The 13,679-nt window shown below is 39.6% G+C and overlaps 1 protein-coding gene across 4 annotated transcripts in view; it reads left to right on the forward strand.

Annotated features, from left to right (window-relative positions):
- PGCKA1 (PDCD10 and GCKIII kinases associated 1) overlaps window positions 1-13,679 on the forward strand; it is a 78,567-nt gene that overhangs the window by 50,018 nt on the left and 14,870 nt on the right. For all 4 annotated transcript variants that reach the window (XM_019741946.2, XM_074322253.1, XM_019741945.2 and 1 more), the window contains one exon: window positions 8,905-8,954. The gene's annotated coding sequence lies outside the window, so the exon portion shown is untranslated. The remainder of the gene's footprint in view (window positions 1-8,904; window positions 8,955-13,679) is intronic.

The raw sequence follows: 13,679 nt of genomic DNA on the forward strand, positions 1-13,679 counted from the left end.
CACACACATTCATGCATCAGATTCAGAGCCCCAAGTTTTGGTTTGACAATCTGTTGAGTGCAGCTATACTATCTGCCTGGGCCCAGTGACTTCTGGCACTCGCCTCCCTGAGCCCCTGTGTATAAAGAGCTGACAGCGCTACAGCTGCAGGACTTGGCCCTGGGTTCAGCTTCCCTTTGCCCTCCCTCACCTGCCTTTGTAACTGAACATAGTTTGCACATCTGAGACAAATCCTTTATTGCTGCATCTGTGAGAAAACTGAGACGGAATAAGAATTTTATCAATAGAAATGGTAATATCCAAAGGGCACTGGGGCACCTGCAGAGTTATGCGATGATAGGTCCTGGGAACCCTGCTGCTGAGAGAGAGAGACACACCTTGCTGCCTCCATCTGGGAAGAGCTTGTGCTGCAAAGACAGAGAAAAGAATAACTTTTAAAAGAAGTTAAGAATTCAAGTCTGATTCCCTGTGGTCTATTGTGCAGGGTCTTGAACTGTTTGGGAAAGGAGGATTTCTGCCTGGGACAGGTCATTGCTGCCTAGGGCAGGTTGTCCTTGCTCTTTTACTTGGAGTTCTGAATTTGAATAGCAGTGATGCCTTTTGGATCCAGCATTTCCTGGTTTGTGATGGAGAAACTACTTCCTGGCTGGTCTCTAACGGCCGGGTCCTATAGGTCCTCTGGACTTCTTTCAGAAGAAAATGAAAAAAACGGAAACGCAAGGAAAAGCATTATCATCTCACACATTACAATTATGTACAGTTTATAATCAGCAACGTAGACTTTGAACTTGGAAGGGGGGTAACTTTACCAAAAATGGAAAGTACCCAAAATATTAAGCTATAGAGAGGAGTGGTTAGTTAGCTAACAGAGCATCACTGGTGGAATAATATGCAGTCATTTAAATCAGTCATTGTGGACATTTTGTATTGTCATGGAAAAAGGCTAGAGAGACATAATGTTAAGTGGACAAAAAAACCAGGATGTAAATATTATGTGAAATTGGTATGTAGATGGACACAAACTAAAACAAATCCTGGAAAAAAATTTTACACCTAACACAAGGTGAGGTTGCTATGGTTATGGCTGACCTTTTTTCCCCCTCTTTCCCCAAACTTTTTTATAATTATATCTACGTTTACATATGTATATTATATGTAAAATGTAAATCCTTGGGAGGATTTATATATATATATAATATACATATGTATACATAATATATCATTTTTAATGTAAAAGGTCTTTAAGCATTTGGAAAAGATTAGAGGTATTTATGAGCAGAGCAAATGCAAAATAAAAAAGTTTTTCTACTTTAACAAAAGACTTAGAATTTGGCATATTCTAAGGACTCAATTTTAAAATCCATCAATAGATGAGTGAGTTTTACACTCTACTGCAGATATCGGTGCTTTACTGAAGTAACGAGGCTCTCTCTTTTCTCTGCAGAGATTCTAGATATAAATCACGGTTTTGTTTTCCTTAGTTTAAATGACATTCCTCTTTGATCATTCCTTCACACAATGAGAAGATATTTCCTTGTGCAAAGTAGTGGTGGTTAACTTCTCATAACCTCAGACAACAAAGGGGCCCCTGTGTGAGGAGGCAGGAATTCCTCTTGGAATACAGGGAAGGCCCCCAGCTGAACCGTATCCAAGGAAGATGTTGCGAAGCTTGCAAAGCTTGTTCGGAGAAAGGAGCCCAGCTGGAGAGCTTTTCTTTCTATTCAGACATTGGCCCTGCCTGGGGGTGGGGGTGGGGAAAACCCATAAAAGAAAGCCGAAAACAAGCCTGAATGCATTTACAAATTACAAGGGAAAGTTAATTCCTGCAAGGAGTGTTGGTGCCAATTCAGGCTTATCATATTTAGCATTTAACTCCCCTTGGAAAGAAACTTTTTTTTTTTTTTTCTCATGAAAGTTAAACAAGGTAACAGAGATGGACTATCCACTGTGTGGTAAAAACTCCTGAGTAAAAACCTGTCTGAGGATAAGTCACAGACAGGCTCAAATTCACCTTGGCTTCTTCCAGTGCGTCCAACATGTTGTCACCAGTTATTATTATGAACAACGAATCTCATCAAGTGAGGCCCTTAGCGTGGCATCCAGGGTCCCACCCGACCTAACCCCAGCTCATCTCTGTGGATTTATCTCCCACCAGGCTGTCTTTCCCACCACCCACAAACCTTCGCCTCCAGCCACCTGCCTCACTTCTTCAACTCCCTCTAGGCCTTGGGAGGATTTATAGAATGACATAAAATACTTGCAAGTGGGTCTGGCGTGCCCTAGGCCTTCAGGTAAATGTCACTGCTCTTCCCCCGTCTTCCCTCTGCCCTGCTTTGAACAGAAATCCCCCTTCCTGTGATTGGTCTTAAGTTCCTGGTCAATAGTAGCTCCTTTACAGAAAGCCAGAAAATGGAAGTGATGAGAAGAAACGAGAGGTGAGGAGAGCCAGCTCTCTTCATTGAGGGGGTCCCTCTTCACCAACCCACTTCTTGAAAGTTGGAGATTCAGAACAAGAGAAGAATGACAACTGCCATTTTGTTCTTCTGCTTATCCTGCTTCATGCATTATCTATACACTTCACATCTGAAACCACTAAGGCCCAGGGCAGTTGAGAGATTTGCTGCAGGTCATACAGCTAATAAGTAGTGAAGCTAACATTCAAACTCTCCCCTCTTTCCACTATGCATAAGCACTTTCCCAAAACTCACAGACTTCTGGTCTCCAGCAGCATTTGCCCCCAACATCTGTGGGTGGCCAAACAGTATCAGGAGGTGTAAGAAATACTCCTTCCTGGCTCAAGGGGTGGCTCCACTTGAAAACTAAATTTCCAACAGAGTAAAAATTCCATTCCTTGTACAGATAATTTAGCTGGTTAAATATCAAGCTCTATAAGGCTCTATTTACTAATAGACCCATGGAATGTGATCCCCTTAGGGATTTAATGTACTTGAAAACTCTGTTAAAAAAAAATCACCATTTAAGAACCTCGAGACCCACACCATCTAGAAGAACTTTCTGCAATGAGGAAAACGTTCCATGTCTCACTGTCCAATACAGTAGCCACTAACCACATGTGGCTTTGGGACATTTGAAATGTAGGTGGCCAGTGTGACCAAGAAACTGTTCATGTATTTAATTTTAAGAAATGTAAATTTAAAGAGCCACATGTGGCGAGTTGGCTAGTAGTTGCCATAGTGGACTGCACAGCTGTAGGCTATTCTGCAATGTTGATTGCTGGTCCCCACATTTTCATAATACTTTGCCTATAAGCTCATTTATATCACTGGATCATAATTATTTGTTTACGTTTTGCCTTCCTGACTCGGTTGTAAGCTTTAAGTCTTATGCATCCTGCTCTGATCATCTGTAAGCACATGGCCTGGCCCACAGCGCTTGATGTTAACTAATTAATGTAGGTTAAATGGTTGTGAGCTTGCATTTTCAAAAGCATCCTTGTTTTCACTCTCTATCCTCTAGCTCAGGGGTGTCCAAACTGCGGCCCGCGATCCATTTTTTATTGGCTCGCAGCAAATTCCAAAAATATATTTGGTTTACTTAAATAAACCAGGTGAGGCAATACGTACTTCACCTCGAGTGAGTGGCCCGGCTGTTTGTGTATTTTACCGCATATGGCCCTTGGTGAAAAACGTTGAAAAAAGTTTGGACACCCCTGCTCTAGCTTACCCTTTCTCACAACTCACTCTTATGACTAGATTGGTTTCAAATCTTCAAATGCAGCCCAGACTGCTCACTTGTGAGCACATTTTCTTTCCTCAAAGGAAATCACCTTCTCATTGGTTTGGTTCTTTGCCTATTTCTCTAAATGAATGCTTCTATTACCATTTCTTGATTTATTTATTTTTTTTAACATCGTCTTCTACTACAGAAGATAATTTATCTTCTTAGTCTCTGGCCCACCACACATAAGGAATGTTCCCACTCCCCACGGAATCCCACCCCACCCAACCTCCAGTTTTAGTTAGATGAATACCTAGTATTTCTTATAACTGTGTAAATGTTATTCATAAATAAGCCAGGTAGAGAATTATATTTCCCTTCTGCACAGCTTTTTCTCTGGAGGTAACAGTTGTCCCTTTTTTTCCACTGTTAAGCATCCCACATACTTACCACTGATTCGACTGCAAATTTTTTCCCTGTTGTGTAAATCTTTCTCTTTCGGACACTTCAATTATTCTACCAATTTCATCTCTTAAAGAAAACTGCCCAGAGCCTTCTTACCTTCTCCAATGTGAACAAGCTGTCCTTTCAACTGTGCACACTGCTGGCTTTCTAGAGTCGCCCATCACATCGTCCTGGGGGACATTTTGGTCTCTCTCCTGTGTTTAATGCTCTGCTTCCTGTATCCTTGCCTCCCCCTCCTGGTTCCCTCCTTCATTGTTTGTTACATCTTCTAACAGCTTCCTTCCCAGGAAAGGAAGGTATATGGATGGTAAAGGTTTTATATCTGAAAATGTCTTCGTTCTACCCTCTCACTTAATTGGTAGTGTGGCCAGGTTTAGAATGATTTCTGTGTTTGTTGAAGAAGTCCTAAACCATTCTGACCTCCAGATCTTTGTATATCACTTCTTTCCTTTCTGGAAGCCTGCCGGATCTTTTATCCCAGTTCCGAAATATGACAATGATGTGTCTTGACGTTGAGTCTATTTTTATTTATTGTGTTGATCACTTGGTGAGCGCTTTCATCTTAAAAACTTACTCCTTCGGTTAAGTGAAATTCTCAAATTATTTTGTTATGAAATCTCCCCTCCATTTGTTTGTTCTCTCTTTCGGAACTCCTATTATAGGGATATAGGACCTCATGGATGGACCGCTAACTTTTTTTTTATCTTTTCTATTCGATTTTCTATGTCTTTATCATGTTTGCTACTTTATGTGAGATTTCCTTTTTCCTTAGATTCTCTACTGAAATGTTTTGTTTTAATTTTTAAATCAAAGAGGTTTTTTGTTATTCTCTGTTTTTTTAAAATAGCATTTTGTTCTTTTTGGATACAAAGTGACGTGATGAAGATTATAATTGTTGATTTTTTTTGTTTTTGTTTTTGTTTTCTTCTTCCTACTCTTTGTTTCAAGAACTTTTTTGTTTGTTGGTTGCTTGGTTTTCGTGCCTTGCATGTTAGAGAGTTTCCTCAGATGTCTGGGGGACAACTATAGGTGACTGCCAGCATTCCCAGAGCCAATGAGGGGAGCAGGCTGAGGGTCTCAGCATTCCATGTGCATACATGCACTTAATCACCCATTTTGGGGTTCAAAACCCCTACCCTTTGCTGTGTGTTTGCTACTGTGTTCCTGGCCCAGAAACCCTCTTTTACTCTTCCTAGACACTAAATTTACCTTCTTTGGTTGAGATAGAGAGTGGAAACCACCCAAAAGCCCGGTGTACCAAAAGGGATTTAGGAGCCTAACTGCTTTTTAAACACCTTCCAAATTATCCTGATTTTAGTCCTCGCCTCTTCATTCCAACTTTCCTAACACCTTTAAGGATTCTACAGGCTATATTGAGCTGCTGACTTACCAGATCAGTTTCTTTACATCCATGGACTTTCTGTTTTTATCTCTTTTGTTGCTCTCTATATAAGTTTAGCCCCCCACCCCTTTTTTTAAAGTGTGTTTTCCCAGGACCCATCAGCTCCAAGTCAAGTCATTTCAATCTAGCTGTGGAGGGTGCAGCTCACACTGGCCCATGCAGGGATCTAACCAGCAACCTTGTTAAGAGCACCGCGCTTTAACCAACTGAGCTAACTGGCTGCCCCCATGCCCTTTTTTTTCTTTTAATGAAAGATGACTGCATGCCTTTGTTCTCTCCCATCTTTCTCTTATCGATCACTTCAACTCAGGAGGCTAAATGCTGAATTCAGAATCTCTTAAATACTGCACATGGTTTTCCTTCCATCTTCTCTGTTTATGGAACCACTATTCTTCCCATCTATCAGCCTCCAAAAGTAAGAATAATTTTAATAATTCCTTCCTTTGTCACACAGATTCCTGCTTTCATGGATTTCTGGCATCGCCACCCTCCCACCCCCCAAAATTCAGTACATATGTGTGGAAATCCTACTTTGTATTCCTTTTTAAAGAAACAACGATAATGAGATGCTGTCTTTGGAATCAAGGAATTTCCAGTAGTGGCAGGGAGAAAAAGATAGAAAACTGACTAACAAATGATGATGATGATGACGAAGACGATGACGATGATGAATGAAAAAAATCATAGCTAACAATGTTTAGATTGTAGTTTGTGCCAACCATTGTGCTTAATACTCTACTGTGTTCTTTTACTGAATCCTAACTATTCTCTGAAACAAAAAAATGTGCTATTGTAATTGTCATTTACACATAAGGAAACAGGTAGCGAGGCAACAAAACTTTCCCAAGACACTATATAAAATAAGTGTATAAACCAATGTGCTCAGAGAAAGCTGGGATAGTAGAAATTAATGCTTAACTCGAAAATCAAGGAAAACTTAAAAAACTAGATTTCTAAATTTGCATTTTTCCTCTGGATTCCCTTGGATACAACCTCACACCAGGCTCTTTTCATGTGTCACTTAATTCAAAGGATCAACTCTTAGCAAGTTGCTCTGTACTTAACCCTTTTAATTTTCCCTGCTTACTACTAGCAGACAAAGCTTTCTAATACATCGCTGCCATACTGTCATTCACTGCTCAAGAATCTACTCCCGTTTGCCAATCATGTCATGTTTGATCTTCTGGGCCTATTTTCAAGAGCCGTGGTAGCCTGATCATACATGCCAGAGCCATCCCCCAAATCCACAACATGGGTCTCTTTGCACAAGTCATATTCTTTCCTACCCTTTTGCTTTTACTAAAACTGTCCTCTCTACCTAACTAATTTCTACCCATCGCTTATGGCTCTATTTTTCCATAAAGCATTTCCTGGAAGCCCAACCCCACTGGGATTGCTTTTGCTCCCAAACTCCCATGATGCTTAGCACTGATTAGCTGTACTGGTTATTGGATCCTCACCATGTACAACCCAATATAATGTCAATGCTAGTTTGCCCATCATTTAGCCATGTACCAAGGCACCAGCAAAGCAGATATGCCAAAAATATTTTCTGAAAGAACTTATTAATTCTAAATGTCAGACTGAGAAAAAAAAAACAGAATTTCTTTGATGTGTCTTATTTTATATTTTTTGTTTTTATTTTGATACATGATCTTTAGAGTATGTAGAGCTCTTAGAATTCTTGTTCCATCTCTGGATAGTGTCAGTCTTTTTTTTTTTTTTTTATTGTCAGTCTTTATTTTAGAAAGTTCTTTGGTAACTGGACCAGGTCTTATACTTCTCTGTATAATTGTGCCCAAGGTAGACACTCATTTAACATAGCATATTTTTAATAAAATGTATGCATAATATATTCCTGAGATAAAATTATAATGTAGGATTCAAATATCATATTTCATTGAATGTTAGATGTCACTGATTTTAACATATACCATTATCTTATGCACCAAAAAAAAAAATAGAAAACAATGCTGCTAGTATAACCATGTCATGCCAATGATTGTAAGATACATTCTAATTTTAGAGCTGTTAAAAAAAAAATGAATACATGTGCATCTTGGATTTAATAAAACATGTACACTATTGTTCTGTAATATTAAACATTGGTATTAGGCATCTTAAAATTATCAATGACATGTTTCAGTGAAATTCTTAAAAGACATGCAATATACCACCTAAATGCAAGTCACTGTGCGAGGAAATATAACATGTAGATAAACAATGAAGCCATGACCTTCCCCTACTGAGAGTTTACAGTCTAATGGAGGGAACTTTATATAAATGAACTGCTACGTATCATCCAGAGGCAGAAAGTGATCAGAGCCATCCAAGAAGTTGAAGATCTTATAGAAATTAAATGAATGGGGTAATTGCCTTTAGTTGGGATTCAAAAAAATCTTCATGGAGGAAATGGTGTGTGAAATAAGTTTTAAAGAACGAGTAGAATTTTGCAAAATATCGATGAGGATGGAGGCATGCCATCTGGGGAAAATATAATATGTATGAAGGCATAGACACAGAAAAATATAGGTGTGTTTCAAAAATAGTGACAAATCCATGCTGGCTGGAAATAATGGCTGGAGGAGTTTCAGAGATAATCTTGGAAGGCCATTGGTGCCATATAGGGATGGCTTCAGTACTTAGCTGAGTTCATTAAAGACTTGGAAGGCAATGCAACCCCATAAGACTTTTTAACAGGGAAGTAGCTAGTAGGATAATTTTTTGAAAAATTTGGGTCTATAGATAGTGAATAGTTCTAATAATCACGGAGAAGTTGGTAAAAAAAAATCTAAATATTTGCTTTACTTTCAAATTCTATACATTATTTTCGTTATAAGCAAAGCTATTTTGTAAATGTATTTTGTTGAAATATTATACATATATTCATGAACTTTGCTATGTCTCCAAGAAGCAAATCCCTTGAATTTCTTTCTGCTTAGTTGAAATTTTACCCATCAAAGAAAAGGCATGTTGTCATGTAATGTTTGTCAACAGTAATAAAGCAATAGCTTTTGGTTATTGAACAATTCCAACCTGCCCAGTATGTGATAAACAGCTCACATGTGCCATTTAAAAATCACTACAATCTTATTTTATAGAAGAAACACTGAAATGTGGGTAAATTGTTAATTGATTACCAAGTGTCAGGAGCGAGACTGCAAATCCAGGCAGGCCTGGTGAATTTTAAAGTGCCTGTCTGTCAGGGTTGATTGTTCCAGGTCCGAAACACCATTCCTGTCACACCACTGCCTAGTGCCCCTCAGAGAATGCTCTCTACTGTCACTTTGTTGGTGCAACTTGGCTGCAACACGGAGGCAACATGTAGACTTCAACTTTCAATTTTGTTGTTGTTGCAGGAAGACAACTTAAACTTCCAGAGAAATCAAATGGACAATCTCTTCAACAGGTAAGCATTGTTTTTTTTTTCCTTAACGCTTTAGGAAGAAAAAGTCTATTTTTTTTGTTTTTGTTTTTTTTTACTTTCCATTAAATTTTCTATTACTCTGTCATTCACTACAGTTTTTATTACCTAAAACGTTAAAGCCAGGAGACAGAACAATCCCCAAAATCTATTTCTTTCTGGTGCATTCGGGTTTGAATTGAACTCCATTATTTCCTTTCTACTTTTGTTGTTTATGGATACAATTCTAAAACATGTGACATGAGGCATGACCCAACTAAATCTTGACACTGAAAGATTTTCAGTTAATCTCCCCAGGCAATTTGGCATCCCGCCAATAAAGACCATCCCTCCAATAAAGACCATCCTTCTAAAATAGTGATTCTTGGAGTGTAGTCCCAAAACCAACATGATCAGTCTCACCTGGTAACTTGTCAGAAATGCAGATTCTTGGGCCCCACCCCAGACCTACTTTCAAAAATCTGGGGGTGATGCCCAGCCGTCCAAGGTATTCTGATACACTCTCAAATTTAGGAACCACACCCTGGGATTGTAGATCTTCCTTTCTTTTGTTTTTTCTGGGTTTCCTCCCAACTCCCTTTTCATTTCCATCTTCAGCCTGACGTGCGACATGCTTAGTTATATATCTTACTCCAGTGGAACAAGCCTTTTCTCCCGACATTGTGATCCTGAAAGTAGTATGTACACTGTCTTTGTTCCCCTTTGCAAATTCTACATGGCCAAGCTGCCTCCTTCGTTCAAAACCTTATCTGCCTTTGAGGTTCATGACATCTACCTACTCTGTCATTGTCCCTACTTGTTGCTATTGTCTGGGGACTTTTCAGCTATTCCAGATCATTCGGTACCTTAGGCTCCAAGCCTTCCTGACTGTCTGCACTCCACTTATCCCCTTTCCACTACATTTCAGTTAATTTCCATGGACACATCCTGGGCCATGTCATTAACTATAAACTTAAATATACCAATGGAGAAACACCATCTTTTAGCTCTCCAAATTTCTCATACTCAAAGGTGCGAGCCACTGGTGTTTTTTAAACCTCATTAGGATCGCTAGTCCCCAAGACTCGCCCTTCTCCATTAGCCAAACTCTTGGCAGACTGCCCTACCTATCTACTATAGACCCCATGGCTCATTGCTTCGGCCACTCTTGTCAGCACCCGTAAGATCCAAGCCCTGTTGTCCTAACCTGGGACCAATGTAATAACCCACATTTATGGGTCTTTACCAAGATGGCTGAACATTGCTGGGAGAGGAAAACATTACAAGAACTACACATATTGGCATCACTCAACTTTTTGGTTACTGACTGCAGCTAGCTATCAGCACTGCTCAGCCATCTTTCAAAGGTTGCCTTTCCCCACCACACAGCATTCCAAACCTTTGACACTTTGAGCTTTCACTCCTAATCCCTCCAACAGACAACCTGGCCTAGCATATCAATAAGAAAGTCAAGCCTTTAGAGTATGTCCTCTTAGCCTCACCTCTTTCCTTCTAGCCTCCAAGGAAGAAATGAGTATCCTCACTTCTTTCTAAAGGTTATACCTTCACGATTGATCTTGACTTGATTTCCTCTATTTCCCCTCACTGTGTTATCTTCAACTTCTTTTTTAATTATCTTTTTTCTCCTCAGCATGTAACATAGTTAACTCTCAGTCCCTGCAAAAGCATCCTATAGTCCTGTATCTTTCTACATTACGACTACTCCCTTCTTCGTCCCCATGCCATCCAAGTCCAATTCTCCTTTTCATGTGTTCCATTCATTCCTCAACCCACTGCACCCCAACACCCACCTCCCTGGTTCTGTAACTTTCCTTCACTTCTTACTGTTAACCTCCTTGTTACTAAAACCAATGTGCCCTTTTCCATCCTCTCCTTTTCTCGGAGGCATTTGACACCGTGTGGTGACATACTCCCTCATTTCTAACTCCCTCCTCCCTTGCTTCCTGATAACAATGCCTGGTTTCCCTCCTCCTTCTCTGAACATACTTCTCAGTCTCCCTCAAGAGCTCACCTACTAAGAGCAGCTATGTGGGGGATGGCAGTGACCAGGAGACTCACAGGATCTGTATAGTGGAAAAGGCAAGAAAGACATCACAACCATTAATTAAAGAAAATTATTTAAATTGCGCTAAGAAGGCAAGGTGAAAGGTGAGATGGGTGTGGAATAACCAAGGTCTAAGCTGCCTGGAGGTGGTGTGAGAAGGCAAAAGAAATAGCCTATGACCAGCAGGAAACATAAATTTAAAAGAATTTAAAAGTTTAAAGATTTGAAAGAAAGCTAGTGTGGCCACGGGAAAAAAGGAGAGATGATGCATGAGAGGGTGGTATAGAAAAGACTTGTTTTTTTATTTTAGGAGATTCTTACTAGTTTTAAGTGAGTTATTTCTGTCGATTCTCATTAGTCACTGTAGTTATATTCCATAGAGTCACTTCAAACAATGAGTCAGTGGATAGTGAACCATCGCTCCCTGGAGAAATACATATTCAACACGTATGTGATTACATTCCTGGGAACCTCTGGTGACCACATTGTCATCAATCAAGCAATACATAACTTTGTTTTATGTGGGTTTCTGTTTAAAGGTACTTTACTAAATATACAGAGGATGCCAAAAAATGTATACACATTTTAAGCAAGGAAAAAAAACTATTAAAATTGTAATACAATGAATGATGCTAGCATTCATTTGATTAACACCATCTTTTGAGCGAACGTCATACTACACATTGCTACTGTAATTCAATTCAACTTCAAAAAGTAATACATAGATAACATCTCTTAACGTGTGTACATTTTTTGGCACCCCTGGTATATACATACATATTATATATGTAAATATAAATATAGTGTTAATCCATCAGTACTGATCTCAGGGCTAAGAGCACCACAGTTCATTCAGGAAGGAATTTCTCTGTAAAGCATATCATAGTCTTCTTGCCCTTCAGAACACTAGACAGCACTTCAGCACCTTGCTTAGGGGCCATTTAAACAGCAAAATTACCAATAAGAAACACAAAAATGTAGCACTAAATAGACTGAAAAGGCCACTTGCTTATAATATGAGAGCTGAAGAGAAGACAGAGTGTTGCTTTGTTTGAGCTTAGCTGGAAATGTGTGCATTAGACGACTCAAATTTTTTTGCTGCTTTGTACATATCCACGAATGACCTCAAAAGGGCCCCACGTATTGGTTTTAGGGTTACAAGTAAATTTCAGCAAGTAAGTGAATCTACAAATACAGAGTCCACAAATAAAGAGGATCGGTTGTGTACCTCAAGCATGTAGATTGACACTCGGTATCTAGGAAGCTCTATGTAAGTTTGATATTTTTATCATCTTCTTCATTGTTACATGTTTTTAAATATCCTGAGGGCGTTGGACACCTTTGTGAAGTTTTAGGCAGGGGGAGTGATATGATTCGAATTATGTCCTAAAAAAGAGCATGTGACTCCTATGTGGAAAATGGATTAGGAGACAGGAGCGATACAGGTGACAGGAGGTTATTGCAGTCATCCAGGTAAGAAGAGGTGATGATGATTTTATTTAGAGCAGGGCGATGGCAGTGCACATGAAAAGGGTGGCTTTAAGAGAGCCAGTCTAAGAAGTAGCATCCCTGCATTCCTGAGTGGGCATTGCATGCCCCCCGGACCGTGCCCTGGAACTCCACCAGCATATGATCTGCTCACTTTTACCCACAAAGCCTTTTTTGGTCTTCCCAAGTTTATGCAGGGGCTCCTCACCTTATGTAACATATTACATGACATTTCAATCTAGTACTTATAACACAGTAATAGTCATTCATTTGTATACCTGTGTGTCTTGCTGGACTGTAAACTCTTTCCAGATCCCTGGAATCAAGTTCAGTACTTGGCACATGATAGATGCTCAGGAATATTTGTTGCATGAATGGGTGATGACCCTTCTAACAGACAACAGAGCTCTTCTTCCTCTTTATGTCCTAGTAACAAGCAGAGTGTCTTGCCTCCAAGTGAGTCCTCAGTAGTGAACCTTACTGAAGTATTTTCAAATGCAAAATGTATTTTTCCTATAATGTAAAGAAACATTGGGGTCCCAATTCTACACACATAGCATCATCTACAAAGATGGGACAATCTGCTTTTTCTTGTCCTCTATTTCATTCTTCCAGCCTTGAGTCCACGTTTTTAAAATAAAGTGCTCAGGCAGGATGTTCTCTAAGATTCTTTATGGCTTGGGCACTCTAGGATTCCAGGAATTACCCAGAACTAGTTCTCTCAAGCGTCTAACCCCAAGCTGTCCTTGCTTCTAAAGCCATCATTATTTGCAGCCTAATAAGGCTGTAGGGTATAAACTTCTCTCCATATCATCTCCGCCAAGACTTCCGCATCATGTCCAGAACTTAAGTTTTTCTAAATGCTTCAGATTTCTTCCAGATTTCTCCTACCTCCTAGATGTGGGTACTTCCTAAAAGTAGAGACACACCCTGTATGGGAGACATGCACCAATTCCCATGGGGCTCCACAGAGTTTGAGCAGAACAGCACCCATTTTTATTTGGAATGTTTAAAAGTAACTAGCACCAGTAAAGAATATTTTCACAGACAACAGCCAGGAACATGTGTGGCAGCCAATGTTTATTAAGAACCTACTACTTACCAGACACATTTTGCCAGGCCCATCACATGTTTAAATCATGTGATCCTCATAGGAACCCTGCATGATTCAATGCTAC

The sequence above is a fragment of the Rhinolophus sinicus genome, linkage group LG02 (assembly GCF_036562045.2).
Source record: "Rhinolophus sinicus isolate RSC01 linkage group LG02, ASM3656204v1, whole genome shotgun sequence".
Classification (NCBI taxonomy): Eukaryota; Metazoa; Chordata; class Mammalia; order Chiroptera; family Rhinolophidae; genus Rhinolophus; species Rhinolophus sinicus.